The 18,027-nt window shown below is 41.0% G+C and overlaps 1 pseudogene; it reads left to right on the plus strand.

Moving 5' to 3' along the window:
• The window catches only part of LOC139538247 (titin-like), a 190,420-nt pseudogene that overhangs the window by 72,902 nt on the left and 99,491 nt on the right, over positions 1-18,027 (plus strand).

An 18,027-nucleotide genomic window follows, 5' to 3' on the forward strand; every position in this document is an offset into this window, starting at 1 on the left:
ATGTTTGTTTGTGTGATGTATTTGGGATATTACATATTATCTATTATGTGTCTTTGTGTGTTGAAAACATGTTTCTTCTCGGTGGTTTAATGCTTACCCCCAACATCCAGTGTCTTGATTATGATCATAGTATAATTTTATTTGAAGTACCAGTAAAGGAGAAGGAAACATTTCCAAAGCCCACTGAGCAACTTGCTAAGAAAGTCAGCCCTCTTGAAGGTACATTTCTGTTAAATGTTTGTCATTTATTTTCTTAAAGTTATTTCTATACATTCGTGAATGAATACTTCTTGGGTAAATCTAAATCTTAAACACTACTTTGAAGCACCTCGAGAGAAAAAGGCTACAGATGAGACAAAGCCTGTCATCCAAGAGCAAGAACAAGACAATATAAAGCCAGGTATTCAGCTAAGAATGTTCCCAATAATCTGGATATAACATCACAAACTAATATCCTATTAATATTCTGAATACCATACCATCCAAATAAAACCAAGCATGCTTTCTTCAACCTTATTCTAGGCATAGAGGGTTGAGGATAGTATATTTGGCTTGGGTTTCTCCAAGTCACTTAACAACAGGTTTTAGTGTTAATTTCATTCAACAAGAATGTTACCTCTTCATTTCACAAAGCATTCCTGTTTTTTGTCTGTCCTTAATATAATATTGTATGTGCCTGTTATACTATTTAAATCAGGTAGGTGCCACCTCTAATCTCCTTCTCAGCAATACTGGGGTTTTGTATGTCATGCCATTTTGTTTGTCTTAACTAAGTTCTCATCCTGAAATGTATTAATGACAAAAATGGGAGCATGTAATATATTCCCTCATTTATATCTTCACTTGATAATATTAGTTCAATTGTCCTGATCTTTGATTGGTTATGGGAGGAATATCCCTTGAAATTCCAGGATTGGTTCCTCAAGACTAATGCCCAACACCATTCAAAGAGAAATGAATCAATCTCTTATAGAACGGATTGCGTTGGTTTCCTCAATCATATCTCAATGTCCTAACCGTACATGAAAGATTGAGGCTTGTATCCCATATATCTTCAAATGTATCTTAAGTGGACAATTAAAAAAACAACTTTTCTATAATTTTCCTGCTAGGTGAAGGCAAGCAGGCACCAGGACCAGCTAAGAAAGGTATGATGAATACTTGTTTTCTTCTTAATTTATAATCCCATTTCCCAATTCCTTGCTTAAAAAGAAATATCCAGCTCAAACTTTTCAATATCTAGTACTATTGTGTACCGTGGCATTGTTGTTTTCTGTGAATTTGGTTTGTTTCTTTGTTTGTTGTGTGTCTATTGTTCAATGTGTAAAGCCTCAGGGTTTGAATGTTGTCTGGTGTGATGTTTTCAATGTTATTATCTTGTTAAGTCAGCTGTTATGTGCAATGTGAAACCTTTGCTGCAGTTCTCCGACAAAAAGCTAAAATTCACATTGAGGAAAAAGAAAAACTTGTCACGCCAACCTTGAAGAAAACAACCTGGATATCCAAAGACGTGGAGCAAGAACAGGATATTATATCACTGAAGAAAGTACCTTCAGTCCCCTTTGAAGATCTGCCAGCACCACTAAAGAAACATCCAAAAATGACAAAGCATACAATCCATGACTTTGAAGAGAGAGTGTATGATGAAGGTGAAGTAACAATATCTGAAAGATATGAGGCAGAGAAAATAAGCAAGACCGATGCAATCAGCAAGATACCTGAAGCTGCTAAAGTAAAGACACCTAAAGAAAATGAACCAAAAGACTCAACTGAAGACAAATGGTCTCGGAACACCATTCCCAGAGATGAAAAAGAAGAGGACAAAATTACTTTGAAGCCAACTCCCAAGGGGGTGAAAGAAGAGGCACCAACAGACCCAAGTTTAGCCCGAAAGAAGCTGTCCAGATTACCATCAGATGAAAAAGAACAAGAAACTGTGAAGTTAAAACTGTTCCAAAAATCTTCTAAAGCTGTGACCATTGAGCCAGAGAAGGACAAAGACAAAGAATCTGTGGTTTTCAAGAGAGGTGAGAGACAACCAAGAGTTGAAGACATTAAAGAACCTGTTGATCGTAAGAAAGCTGATAGAGTTCCTAGTGCTAAAGAAGAGCCACAGGCAGTCAAATTAAAACCAATGGCCAAAGTTCCTGAAGATGAACAAGTCCGGGATTCTGACAAACCACTGACAAAGGTGAAAAGGATTCCAACACAAGAGCAAGGGAAGGAAGATGTTAAATTGAATCCATTTTCAAAGTCACCTAAAGCCGACACTGAAGCTGTGAATCCTGAGAAGGCGCCTGAGACAAAAGAAGCTGGAAAAAAACCTCAACAAGAGTCAAGTCCTCCAAAGACAGCACCCGTAAAGAAAATGGAAAAGAGTCCTCAAGTGGAAAAGCCAGTACAGTTAAAAAAGGTTGATCGCGTGCCAAGAGAACCAGAGGACAAAGAAGACAAACCTTTAAAGCATGAAGAGACACTTAAGAAAATGGTGGAACTGAAAAAGACTCCTTCACCTAAGGTTGAAAAACCACAAGAAATAGAAAAAGATACTATGGAGAGGAAGCCCAGGGCAGAAAGGACCAAAAAGCTGCCCAAAGAAGTTTCACCAAAAGATTCATTTGAATGTGTTACCCTAAAAAAAGTTCAAAGGAAATCACCACAAGAGAAAAGTGATGGAGCACCACCAAAGAAGGTGCCAGGAATGAAAGAGCTTTCTCCCAAAGCGGTACAGTTACGAAAGATCTCCACTCAGCTGGAGGAGGAAGTCTTTGAGGAGGAGCCAGAGGTTGAGGAGGAATCTGACATTGAAGGTTGGGGATGGAAACTTGTCCCTCGTGATAGTTCTGGGTCCACAGAAGACTGGGGAGAGGAAGGTGATGCACTTGAGACCCCTGGAATGCCAAGACGAGGTGAGATGAATGCTGCAGCGAATCAACATTAATGGCTCAGAAAAAGTCCTTCACCCCAAATAATCTCCATCCATTTCCATAAAGAAAAATGTTGTTCTACATGTTAATGTTTGTCATCATTCTGTATTGTTTCTTCATGTCGATAATTTTCATCAGAAAAAGTATTTTATCCCAAACAATCTTCATCCATTTCCATCTTATTCTATATGATGTTTGTCATCATTGTGTGTTGTTTCTCCATGTCAGTCTCCATGTTTGTGTTATTTGTCTGTCAATCCATGTAAAAAGCACATATTAGCATGTTGTTATTCTACATGGTATTTGACATTGTGTATTATATACCCATTTCCCATCATCCATTGTCAATTTGTTTTCATCATCACCCTTCATCTTTATTTATCTCACCTTATTGTGTGTACAATTCTGAGTAAAAATATTTACAAGGGATTTGAATGTGATCTGTCTTTACATTGTAGTCATTTGAACTATTATAAACAGATGGAAGGGATTTTACAAGGGATTTGAATGTGATCTGTCTTTACGTTGTTGTCATTCTTAACATCTTAAACAGATGGAAGGGATTTTACAAGGGATTTGAATGTGATCTGTCTTTACGTTGTAGTCATTCTAAATATCTTAAACAGATGGAAGGGATTTTACAAGGGATTTGAATGTGATCTGTCTTTACGTTGTAGTCATTCTAAATATCTTAAACAGATGGAAAGCCAGCAGAAGAAGCAGGTGCAGGTAGAGGTGCAGGCAGAGGCAGAGGCCTCAAAGGTAAGACTGTATCCATGTGAAAATAAATGATTTTTTAGAGTGCTGCATTAGCACACTACTCTTTTCCTGCATAGTATTTTTAAGCTTATTCTCTTTCTTCACAGTGTTGTCACTGTAACTAAATTTGAACGGTTTACATTATAATGACTGTTCAAACTTTAAAACGTGCAGACAGGTTAAATAGTTGCTATGCAGGCTGGCTAACATTCCCTTGCTAGCTAGCCAACTAAATTAATTATTAATTCTTCATAATAAGGAAGCTATCTTACTGTCTTGCATATTACAATAGTAAGGCTAGCAGTTAATACAGTAGCATTTGCTGTTGTATCTAGCATGTTGAAAATTAAGCAAGGATGAGAGTTAATAACAACAGTGTCGCTACTGGTCAAGTCCAAGTCCAGGTCTGAGTCACCAATTGTTGCGTCCGGGTCACTGTTGCGTCCGGGTCACCAATCTGCATCCATGATCCAAACCTCCATTTTAGAAAGGCTACTATCCCACTACTATTTATGATACAGTCATTAGCCTGATTCTACTACACTAGCCTACATTTTTCAACACTAGCCAGCCTTTAACAATTTAAACTTCTAAACTTCTTCCACTATCATAAAAATTATTTTGGACAGCTGACGCAGCACTCACATTTTCTATTAGGAAATATCATGGTAAGTGTAAAAAGATTATTAGTTTGAAAATGTTAACGCTTTTAACTGCTGTAAACACGCTAAACATCTAATCTGTGTAATTGTGTCTAAATTGTAGCAGGCAAAACTCCATCCCCTGGTGAAGGCAGGGGTAGAGGACTGAAACCCGGTGGTGGTGGAGGAGACAAACCCCCAGATGCTAATCCTTTTGGATTTCAGCTCAAAGCAGTTCCACTGAAGTTTACGAAACCACTCAAAGACATAGTGTTACAAGAAGGTGATGCTGTTGGTGCATCTGCTACGTTTGAGTGTGAAGTTTCACCTTCTACTGCTGTAACTACATGGATGAAAGATGGCAGCAACCTAAGAGAGAGTCCAAAACACAAATTCACCTCTGATGGCAAAGATCGCAGACTGGCCATTATTGACGTCCAACTGGTGGACACTGGAGAGTACACTTGTGTTGCCAAGCTGGGCAACAAGGAAAAGACAACAACCGCCAAACTCATTGTTGAAGGTATTTCAGAGAATTTTCTTAATTGAAAGAATGTGAATTATTTCCATTATATAAGAAATGACTAACAATTAATTAATTATGTATTTATAAGAATCATATTTCTGTACAAAATCATGTAAACCACTGAAAAGCTGATAACAATTAATTTCCAGGTGATGTAGCTTAAATAACGATTGTTTACTTAATGTCATGTTTTATATTGTCATATAAAAATGTATTCCGTATAACTACACAATTTGATGGAGAGTACTCCCCTTTTTGATAAAGTATTCCCTAATCTATGTAGCTTTTGTCACGTTTAAGTTGTGATGATAATTATATGTATATATTATTGATATGGGTTGATGCATTGTACCTTTATATTTTGATGGAAATCATTTGTATGCACATTTTCATGTAAATAATGACCTAATACTTACCTGTTCAGAACTGCCCGTGAAGTGGGTGAAAGAGCTGGGTGAGGAGACGTCGGTCCTGAAGGGGCAGCCTATGTACCTGACCTGTGAGTTGAACAAGGAGAGAGAAGTGACCTGGATGAAGAGTGGTAAAGTCCTCAAAGTAATCGCTGGAAAGGTGGCCATCAACGTTATTGGAATGCAACAAGCCGTTACGATCCAGAACATGGGAGATGACGACGCTGGAATCTACGCATGCGAGTGTGAACTCATCAGGACTAAAACAACTGTCAAAATCATTGGTATGTAGAGAATTCCCTAAATAAACCGTTGACACTTATCAACAATATAAATATACTGAATCTGTTAGTCTACGTACGATAACTGATCACAAATAAATGTTTACAGAAATTGTCAGAGACTGGTTGGTGAAACCATTGAGAGATCAGCATGTGAAACCCAAGGCCACTGCCACTTTCAAGTGTGAGCTCTTCAAAGAAACCCCCAACTGGAAGTTTTTCAAAGGCAACGATGAGATTCCTAATGATCCCACTGACAAGACTGAGGTCAAGAAAGAAGGCAAAGTCCTGACTCTCACAATAAAGAATGCACAGCCCGAAGATATTGCAGAATATACCATGGAGGTTGAAGGCCACAGATACACAGCTAACCTGACTCTTGGAGGTTGGTTGCACAATCACTCATATCTTGTATGGTGTTGAATCCAGTAAGGCTACCTAGTGAATGCTTATTATATACTTTTGATATTTTTACAGAACGTGAAGCTGAGATCTTGAAACCTCTCTCAAGTTGCGAGGTGGTCGAGAAAGAGGATGTTACATTTGAAACTGAGATATCTGAAGAGGATGTGCCTGGAGAATGGAAACATAAAGGGCAGGTCTTAACAAGATCACCGGTAAGACTTGTCTTATGATTTGACTGTAATATTTGCACGAACACTAAGCGTAACCACAATTTTTAGAAATGTTGAACAGTCTTTGATATCGGTTTTCTTTTTATTGTGCATTTTCAGACATGTGAGATCAAAATGGAGGGCAATAAACGTTTCCTCACTCTGAAAAGTGTTCCACTGGACGCGTCTGGTGAAGTGTCTTATACAGCTCTGAATGCTGTCACTAGTGCTGTGCTCACAGTCAAGGGTAAGCAATTGTTCCAAGAGCACAGTATGTATGTATGTATGTATGTATGTATGTATGTATGTATGTATGTATGTATGTATGTATGTATGTATGTATGTATGTATGTATTTGCATTATACTGTATATACAAAAGTATGTGGACACCCCTTCAAATTAGTGGATTTGGCTATTTCACCATCAGCTGTTGTTGACAGGTGATAAAATCAAGCACACAGCCATACAATCGCCATAGACAAACATTGGCAGTAGAATGACCTTACTGAAGAGCTCAGTGACTTTCAACGTGGCACTGTCATAGGATGCCACCTTTCCAACAAGTCAGTTCGTCAAATTTCTGCCCTACTAGAGCTGCCCCGGTCAACTGTAAGTGCTGTTATCGTGAAGTGGAAACGTCTAGGAGCAACAACGACTCCGCCGCGAAGTGGTAGGCCACACAAGCTCACAGAACGGGACCAGCGAGTGTGTAGCGCTTAAAAAGCATCTGTCCTCAGTTGCATCACTCACTACCGCGTTCCAAACTGCCTCTTTGCAACGTCAGCACAATAACTGTTCGTTGGGAGCTTCATAAAATGGGTTTCAATGGCCGAGCAGCCGCACACAATCCTAAGATCACCATGCGCAATGCCAAGCGTCGGCTGGAGTGGTGTAAAGCTCGCCACCATTGGACTCTGGAGTAGTTGAAATGCGTTCTCTGGAGTGATGAATCACGCTTCACCATCTGGCAGTCTGATGGACAAATCTCGGTTTGGCAGATGCCAGGACAACGCTACCTGCCCGAATGCTTTGTGCCAACTGTCAAGTTTCCTGGAGGAGGAATAATGGTCTCGGGCTGTTTTTCATGGTTTGGGCTAGGCCCCTTAGTTCCAGTGAAGGAAAATCTTAACACTACAGCATACAATGACATTCTAGACGATTCTGTGATTTCAACCTTCTGGCAACAGTTTGGGGAAGGCCCTTTCCTGTTTCAGGAAACAATGCCCCCTTGCACAAAGTGAGGTCCAGACAGAAATGTTTTGTCGAAATCGGTGTGGAAGAACTTCACTGGCCTGCGCAGAGCCCTGACCTCAACCCCATCAAACACCTTTGGGATGAATTGGAATGCCGACTGCGAGCCAGACCTAATCGCCCAACATCAGTGACCTCACTAATGCTCTTGTGGCTGAAAGGAAGCAAGTCCCCGCAGCAATGTTCCAACATCAGGTGGAAAGCCTTCTCATAAGAGTGGAGGCTGTTATAGCAGTAAAGGGGGGACCAACTCCATATTAATGCACAGGATTCTGGAATGAGATGTTCGACAAGCAAGTGTCCACATACTTTTGGTCATGTAATGTATGTATCGATGATGTTATGCATGTATTGACAAAGCGAGCCTTATTCGTACCTCCCAGAGATGGAAATGGACTTCACAGTCCCCTTAAACGGCATGTCTGTACCTGAAAAGAAACAGGCTATGTTTGAATGTACTATCACAAGGGATGTGCCTGAAGTCATGTGGTTAAAGGGGTCAGACACTATTGGTACATCAGACAAAAAATATGAAATAATCAATGATGGAATAATACATACTGTATGTTGGTCATAAACAATGGTGAGTTTGATGATGAGGGAAATTACAGTATAGAAGCCTTGGGCAAAAATTCAACCTCTACACTCACTGTGGAGGGTAAGTATGGAACCATTGTTATTAGACTTGACACCCTTTGAGTGGTTTTTGTTTGATATCATCAAAGTTGTGATTCATTCATTATTTTGCGAGTTGAAATCATTTTCTCTTAACTAAGTCCACTATGCACTCACCTAACATAATATAAACTCAGCAAAAAAAGAAATGTCTCTTTTTCAGGACCCTGTCTTTCAAAGATAATTTGTAAAAATCCAAATAACTTCACAGATCTTCATTGTAAAGGGTTTAAACACTGTTTCCCATGCTTGTTCAATGAACCATAAACAATTAATGAACATGCACCTGTGGAACGGTCGTTAAGACACTAACAGCTTACAGACGGTAGGCAATTAAGGTCACAGTTATGAACACTTAGGACACTAAAGAGGCCTTTCTACTGACTCTGAAAAACACCAAAAGAAAGATGCCCAGGGTCCCTGGTCATCTGTGTGAACGTGCCTTAGGCATGCTGCAAGGAGGCATGAGGACTGCAGATGTGGCCAGGGCAATACATTGCAATACATTGCAATGTCCGTATTGTGAGACAGCGCTACAGGGAGACAGGAGGGACAGCTGATTGTCCTCGCCGTGGCAGACCACATATAACAACACCTGCACAGGATCAGTACATCCGAACATCACACCTGCGGGACAGGTACAGGATGGCAACAACAACTGCCCGAGTTACACCAGGAACACACAATCCCTCCATCAGTGCTCAGACTGTCCGCAATAGGCTGAGAGAGGTTGGACTGAGGGCTTGTAGGCCTGTTGTAAGGCAGGTCCTCACCAGATATCACCGGCAACAACGTTGCCTATGGGCACAAACCCACCATTGCTGGACCAGACAGGAATGGCAAAAAGTGCTCTTCACTGACGAGTCGCAGTTTTGTCTCACCAGGGGTGATGGTCGGATTTGCGTTTATCGTCGAAGCAATGAGCGTTACACCGAGGCCTGTACTCTGGAGCTGGATCGATTTGGAGGTGGAGGGTCCGTCATGGTCTGGGGCGGTGTGTCACAGCATCATCGGACTAAGCTTGTTGTCATTGCAGGCAATTTCAAAGCTGTGCGTTACAGGGAAGACATCCTCCTCCCTCATGTGGTATACTTCCTGCAGGCTCATCCTGACATGACCCTCCAGCATGACAATGCCACCAGCCATACTGCTCGTTCTGTGCGTGATTTCCTGCAAGACAGGAATGTCAGTGTTCTGCCATGGCCAGCGAAAAGCCCAGATCTCAATCCCATTGAGCACATCTGGGACTTGTTGGATCGGGGGGTGAGGGCTAGGGCCATTCTGCCCAGAAATTTCCGGGAACTGGCATGTGCCTTGGTGGAAGAGTGGGGTAACATCTCACAGCAAGAACTGGCAAATCTGGTGCAGTCCATGAGGAGGAGATGCACTGCAGTACTTAATGCTGCTGGTGGCCACACCAGATACTGACTGTTACTTTTAATTTTGAACCCCCCTTTGTTCAGGGACACGTTATTCCATTTCTGTTAGTCACATTATGTCTCAGTTGTTGAATCTTGTTATGTTCCTACAAATATTTACACATGTTAAGTTTGCTGAAAATAAATGCAGTTGACAGTGAGAGGACGTTTCTTTTTTTGCTGAGTTTAGGTATGAGGCTCAAATTTGACTTCAGGACCAAACTGAGAAGGAAGGTAACACTGCTCGGTTTGAGCTTGAGCTCTCTCATGAGAATGTACCTGTGACATGGTACAAAAATGAAGTAGAACTCCATGTGAGCAGAACCGTGCTCATCCATAGTCGTGGAAAGAAACACGTGTTAGAAATCAAGGAGTTGACTCTTGATGATATCTGCCAGGTTAAGGCAGAGGCTAAAGGAATTCTCTCAATGGCAAAACTGACAGTGATAGGTAACCCTTGCTTTGTTGCTTCATTCAAATTGTTTGTCATTCAAGGATTTGCACCACGCTACAGTACATAAATACAGAATGCAAAATCAATCAAATTTATTTACAAAGCCCTTTTTACATCAGCCAATGTCACAAAGTGCTGTACAGAAACCCAGCCTAAAACCCCAAACAGCAAGCAATGCAGATGTAAAGGCACTGTGGCTACGAAAAACTCCCTTGAAAGGCCAGAACCTAGGAAGAAACCTAGAGAGGAACCAGGCTCTGAGGGGTGGCCAGTCCTCTTCTGGCAGTCCCGGGTGGAGATTATAAATGGAAATGGCCAAGATGTTCAAACATTCATAGATGACCTGCAGGGTCAGATAATAATAATCACAGTGGTTGTAGAGGGTGCAACAGGTCATCACCTGAGGAGTAAATGTCAGTTGGCTTTTCATAGCCGATCATTCAGAGTTAGAGACAGCAGGTGCGGTAGAGAGAGGGTCCAAAACAGCAGGTCCGGGACAAGGTAGCACGTCCAGTGAACAGGTCAGGGTTCCATAGCCGCAGGCAGAACAGTTGAAACTGGAGCAGCAGCATGACCAGGTGGACTGGGGACAGCATGGATTCATCAGGACAGGTAGTCCTGAGGCATGGTCCTAGGGCTCAGGTCCTCCGAGAGAAGAGAGAGAAAGAGAGAGAAAGAGAGAAAAAGGGAGAGAGGATTAGAGGGAGCATACTTAAATTCACACAGAACACTGAATGAGACAGGAGAAATACTCCAGATATAACAGACTGACCCTAGCCCCCCAACACATAAACTATTGCAGCATAAATACTGGAGGCTGAGACAGGAGGGGTCGGGAGACACTGTGGCCCTGTCCAACGATACCCCCGGACAGGGCCAAACAGGCAGGATATAACCCCACCCACTTTGCCAACACACGTCCCCACACCACTAGAGGGATATCTTCAACCACCAACTTACTACCCTGAGACAAGGCAGAGTATAGCCCAAAAAGATCTCCCCCATGGCACGAACCCGAGGGGGGCACCAACCTGGACAGGAAGATCACGTCAAAACACTCATCCTCCTCACGACTCCATGTTCCAGAGGGGGATGCATACTTCGTAGTGAGGTTGCAGGATTATACTGCAGTCGAGAAAGTCAAAGTCGCTCTGGACTGTGAACTCAGCAAAGAAAAGATGTCCCAGTCATGTGGTACCATAATGAGACTGAAATGAAGGCCTCTAAGATGGTAACCATAAGGGCTGAAGCGAATTGAAGAATGTTGTCCATCAAGAAAGTGGAGGACTGAGATAAGGGACAATACGTATGTGATTGTGGAACGGACAAAACCATGGCAAATATTAACATTGAGGATAAGCAAATACAAATGTTTGTTAAGTAACAAACATGTATTTTGAGAACGTTCTTGCGATTTTCTTGTAATTGTAGTGTTCTCCATCCTGACTTGCAGCTCGAGATATAGACATAACTCGCCCAATGTATGACGTTGAGCTCTTTGAAGGCAAGACTGCTCATTTTGAGGTAGAAATCTCTGAAGATGATGTCCATGGCCAGTGGAAACTGAACTGAGAAGTCCTTACTCAATCCCCTGTATGTTACATTGACCAAACCATTCTAACTGTTGTTTGACCATTCTACCATTCATACCATTCTACCATTCATATCCATTACGTGATCATCCATTCACATCCTTTACGTGATCTTGAAATAATACAATGAAACAATCAATCAATCAATCAATTTTATTTTATATAGCCCTTCGTACATCAGCTAATATCTCGAAGTGCTGTACAGACACCCAGCCTAAAACCCCAAACAGCTAGTAATGCAGGTGTAGAAGCACGGTGGCTAGGAAAAACTCCCTAGAAAGGCCAAAACCTAGGAAGAAACCTAGAGAGGAACCAGGCTATGAGGGGTGGCCAGTCCTCTTCTGGCTGTGCCGGGTGGAGATTATAACAGAACTATGCCAAGATGTTCAAAAATGTTCATAAGTGACAAGCATGGTCAAATAATAATCATGAATAATTTTCAGTTGGCTTTTCATAGCCGATCATCAAGAGTTGAAAAACAACAGGTCTGGGACAGGTAGCGGTTCCATAACCGCAGGCAGAACAGCTGAAACTGGAATAGCAGCAAGGCCAGGCAGACTGGGGACAGCAAGGAGTCACCACGGGCGGCAGTCCCGACGCATGGTCCTAGGGCCCAGGTCCTCCGAGAGAAAGAAAGAGAGAAGGAGAAAATTAGAGAGAGCCAAGATTTTCAAAATTTCCATAAATGACAAGCATGGTCAAATAATAATCAGGAATAAATCTCAGTTGGCTTTTCATAGCCGATCATTAAGAGTTGAAAACAGCAGGTCTGGGACAGGTAGGGGTTCCATAACCGCAGGCAGAACAGTTGAAACTGGAATAGCAGCAGGAATAGCAGCAAGGCCAGGCGGACTGGGGACAGCAAGGAGTCACCACGGCCGGTAGTCCCGACGTATGGTCCTAGGGCTCAGGTCCTCCGAGAGAAAGAAAGAGAGAAGGAGAAAATTAGAGAGAGCCAAGATTTTCAAAATGTTCATAAATGACAAGCATGGTCAAATAATAATCAGGAATAAATCTCAGTTGGCTTTTCATAGCCGATCATTAAGAGTTGAAAACAGCAGGTCTGGGACAGGTAGGGGTTCCGTAACCACAGGCAGAACAGTTGAAACTGGAATAGCAGCAAGGCCAGGCGGACTGGGGACAGCAAACAGCCTATAGAATTCTCTTCCTTCCTCCTTTTCCCTTTCATCTTCATCTAATGTGGATTATTTTCTATACAAATGTTGCTATCATTTATAGGACATTGAAACGATAGAGGACGGTGCAAAGCACACATTAATATTATACAACCTCAAGGCCCCGGAGATTCTATTTACAGCTGCTAATGCTAAATGTGTTGCTAATCTGAAAGTGAAAGGTGAGATGTTTATATTTGATCATGTAAATGTGAATATTTTTAGTGGTGGTTCTCTACGCATTGCCATGATGCCACGTTATCTCTGTTTCCTTCTGAACTACAGAGAGTCCAATTACATTTGTCACACCTTTGAGTGATGTACAAGTGTATGAAAAATATGAGGTCAGATTTGAGTGTGAGGTGTCCAGAGTGCCTAAGGGCTTCCGTTGGCTCAGGAGATCTCATGAGTTGACAGCTGATGATAAGTTTGATATTACCCATGAGGGAAAGAGACACACTCTGGTGGTCAAATCTGCCGCATATGAGGATGAAGCTGAGTACATATTTGAGGCAGAGGGCAAGAGAACCACTGGCGAACTAGTTATCCAATGTAATCTGAAGAAATGTTTCTGTGCTTCCTGTTTAAATCCTGACTCAATTCATTACAAATGACTGAAATTGATCTTCTCACGATGACAATGATTGAATTTCTTATGAATTGAATGTCTTTATCAGGAATTCGCCTTGAGTTTGTGAAGCCCATTAAAGATGTCATGGTCAAGGAGCGCTAGACAGCAGAGTTCAGTATTGAGCGCTAGACAGCAGAGTTCAGTATCACATGACAACATCCAGGTCACCTGGTACAAGAACAATGTGCGTTTGCATCCCAGCCAAGTTGTGCACATGTCAGACGATGGCAAGATGCACAAATTGACCTTCAAGGGGGTGTCCATTGATGACACATCTATGATCAAAGTAGAGGCCATGGACAAAATCTCAGAGGCCATGCACACAGTTCTCGGTTAGTATATCGTTAAAACCCTTGAAACGTTCAATCAAAATAAATCTGTAGAATCTGTAGATGGAAATAAGCCGTTGTCGAAACTTAAATATCACACACACAACTCATCATGGTTTCTTTTTCATAAACAGAGGGAAAGCCTTACTTCACGACAAAACTGCACGACTACTCAGTCACTGAGAAAGATGAACTGACGATGAATTGTGAACTGAGCAAGCCCAATGCAGAGGTGAAATGGTTCAAAGGTGACCAGCAAATCACTTCCTCCAAGAACGTGGTCATCAAAGCTGATGGAAAGAGGCGTATGCTGATCATTAAGAAGACAGAGAAAGCCGACATTGGAGAATACAGCTGTGATTGTGATACGGACAGAACCACGGCCAAGCTCAACATTGAAGGTAGTAGCCTTTAGTGTTTTTAGCTCAGCATTTGAGGATTGCAGTATATATTTTATTTCATTTATACAAACACTTGAGTTGTCTTTGTGTTTCTTCTACAGATCGTGACATTACATTTGTCAGGCCCCTGTACAGCGTGGAAGTGACAGAAACTGAAATCGCCAAGTTTGAGACTGAGATCTCTGACGAGGATGTCCATGGTCACTGGAAGCTCAATGGAGAGGCCCTTCATCAGTCTCCTGTAAGAAAAATATCCACTTCATTATGACTACATACAGTAATTGGACATTCCTTAGTAAATTTCCTAGCGGTTGAGGAGACAGAGAAGTAAAAGAAAATAGAGGGTATGTATAATTTGACGAGGATCACTTAGTAACTGTTAGTGTATTCTCTTTCAAGGACTGTGAGATTAAGGAGGAGGGTACAAGGCATGTCCTTATCCTGTACAACGTTCGCAAGGATCAGGCCGGAGAAGTTGACTTCCAAGCTGCCAATGCTAAATCCAATGCTCAGCTTAGAGTTAAAGGTGAGAATGATTTAACACATACTCACACTTTTATTTGACAATGAGATAAGCACTTATTTGTTAAAGTTACTCTGTAAGATATGCAAGTAGGCCACCATCAAAACGTTTGATCCGTTCATTTGTTTTTTGGTGGGCTTCAATGATACATTTCCCAACTGTTGGTTGAAGTAAAGTAAACCCCAGAGCTGTCAGATGAGGGTTTAGTCAGGCATTTACAGCCCCTTTTAATTAGGTGTCAAAGGTTTTACAAGGGAGGACTAAAGCTATCTAAATAAGTGTGTCATAAAAAGTGTTGAGGTTTGGATTTCAATTCTGGCACACTTTTTATATATCTAAATATCTACTTGCTTGCAAAACACCCAAGGCATTGCAATACAATGCAATACTTAGCCATGATGCAACCATTTTTGGGGTAAAAGTTGGGTAACAGCGTACCCCCAAAATTCAGAGAGGTTGATTGACAGGGACAGATTGCCTAGCAGGTGGTTTGGCAGGGGGTGGGTTAAAGGCCAATCAGGTGTTGTGGCTATTTTAGAATCCACATGCCTTATCTAGAGTGGGCGGTTAGTGATTGGCAGAGCTACAACATGCCTGCCTCTCAAAGTTTTTTGCTGACCATATACATCTCAAGGAAACCGGGTATGCAAATGAGGAAGGCCCCCCAATGTCAAGTCCCTCTGCGCTAGTCCTATCAGTTGTCCTGGTGGTTTACAGGACTCCAGAGCAGTGGCCAGCCGTCAGGGCATCCGCAAAATGAGGATTAGCAATTAGGTTTATCTTGGGATTTGGGAGTGACTAACAATGTCTTCTCCTCAATCTAAAGCGCGGGTAATCGGCCTGCTGCAGCCTCTCAAGGATGTTACTGTTACTGCTGGGGAGACCGCCACTTTCGACTGTGAACTGTCATATGAAGGAATTGCTGTGGAATGGTTCTTAGGGGGTACAAAGTTGGAGCCAAGTGACAGAGTAAGTGTTTATACTGTATCATCTGAAATATTTATGTTACCACAACACTGACACTCCCTCAAGTAATTGATATGGAAACATGCCAAGACTTTGAATTGTACTTATGAACAACAGTTTTTCCAATACGGCAGACAAATACCTGTTGTCATGGGATTTACTACCTGGATTATAGCATATTCTCATATCCCAAATACTTTTAATGTTTTAACAAGATTGAAACATTGTCCTTGGTTTTACTTAATCTTATTCCAAATTGTCTTGAATTGAAATGGATCTTAGCCAGTTTGTCATGTTGCATTATTTACATTTTGGTTTTAATGTTCTCTTGTGCAACCTACATGCTTTCTGCATATAAGGACCTGTGAGGATCAGGATTCCAGTTGGGGATTTGATCCGGGTTTTGAGATAACGCAGGAGGGCTTTTCTGCCCTGCAAGCGTTCTTCTAGTTATTTTTAACTGCTTCAAGTGTGTGTGTCCAATGGCAGGTGGCTTGAAGAGTTATTTGACAGTTATCATTTTTAAATATGAAACATGTGTTGTAATTTCATGTAGAAATTGGCTTTGAATTGCTTTTGAGTTATTTGTTAGGTCCTTACATACCTATGTATATTGTCTAGCCTAGTTATTTAATTAATTCCAGTGTGTTTGAGGTATGAAAATGTTATATGATAGGTTGATTTACGATGTTGCATAGCCTGGTTTGCCCTTCAGTTACATACAGTTATATGGGTCCTCTTACCTATTTTAATGATGATTGAATTCACATCCTTGATAATTTGATGTGTTGCCATATACAATGTTAGCGAACATTTTATTATTTTGAGGATAACTGTGAATACTTTTGTTCCACTAAAAATCTTACACTTAGAATAATATATTCAGAATATGTAGGCTATTATTTTATTGTGGCTATGGCTGAATAGTCCAAAACATGATGATTTATGCTGTCAAATGTTGTTTGGAAAATGGTGGTGTCATTTGCACTGTTATGAAATCAATATAAGTGGCTGTTTAAAGTTAAGTTTAAAATAATATATAGTCTACCTTGCAACAGAGATAGCTAAATAACTTGTATATACTGTAACCATTTGTCAAAGGCCTGTGAATGAACTGCCATGGTCTTCATGTTTTCACATAGTTGTTATGTCATTAGGCATATCATGACTATTTGTAATGGGGGAAAAGTATAGAACCTATGTTGACTGTGATTGCTGTACCACTGCACCATAAGCAGTAGACCTATATTGTTTACATTCAAGAGGAACATTTTGACTTTATGGAACACCTACTGTAAAAGACTGGGGAAATTTGGTCTTAGTTAACCACCTTACCAAACCTCTGGTAAAAGGGAAGAGTCAGGGTGCAACTGGAGTTAAAATTGAGCCTAGGGTTCCCTCAGGGAACCTTCGGTCCCTTGTCACCAGCTGCTGATGTTCATTCACGGAAATAAGTAAATAGCTTGACCCTGCATAGCTATCACCGTCCATCTGATTTATCAAACTGCTTGATTTGCACAGGTGGTCACCCGAGCAGAAGACAAAACTCACACGCTGACTCTCAGAGATGTCAAGATTTCAGAAGATGGAGAAATTAAACTCACTGCAAAGGATTTCCAGATTGAGGCCAGACTACATGTGAATGGTAGGTTAATCTATGTGTGTTATGTGAATGATAGGTTGCTATTACTGTTTGTGGTGTTTGGTTGCTGTTGTAGTTGGGATTCTTGCCCCCCATGGACACTTGGTTTCTATTTCCATTCCAAATGTATAATTGTCAAGCTTCGAAGGTCCTAATTGGTTGATTTCTTCAAATTCATTTGTGGTACGATATTGTGCATATGATTAGGTTAAACAACAATATAGTTAAAATATTTACACTATAAAGCATATTGGACTGATAAACCACCATGGAAGATGCTATATAGACCAGGTTCATGGTAACATACTCCACCTGCCTATGTAAATGCAAGGTAAAAATGCAAAAGCCACATATTTTAGGCCATTTTATGTAAAGTGGGATCATTGTAAGTACATTGTGACATGGATTTAGATTTTTTTTAGACAATAGTTGTCTTCTCTATGCAAAGCACAGACAACAATGTAAGTGGGCCAGGTGTTAATGTTCTGGGAGCCTACCCAACCAGTCTGAATTCAATGGGAATCCCATCCACGGTTGATTGCCCATCAGCAAAGAAGTATGCATTAAATATGAGTTGAGAGACTGTGAGACACAGTCATGTATGCTTTTGTAACAGTACATAAGTGTTCCTAAGAAGCACTAAAGAAGTATAAAACAGTATATGCCTTGCATAATTACGATATAGCAATATCACAATATAATGGTGTGATCTAAACCAATTATTTTAGAAGGAAGATAGGTGTCCCCACGATGTTAAGTTTGTTTACAAATGTATGAAAAGTGTAAATGTGTAATTGTACAAACAACAAAC

Source organism: Salvelinus alpinus, chromosome 14 (assembly GCF_045679555.1).
Source record: "Salvelinus alpinus chromosome 14, SLU_Salpinus.1, whole genome shotgun sequence".
Classification (NCBI taxonomy): Eukaryota; Metazoa; Chordata; class Actinopteri; order Salmoniformes; family Salmonidae; genus Salvelinus; species Salvelinus alpinus.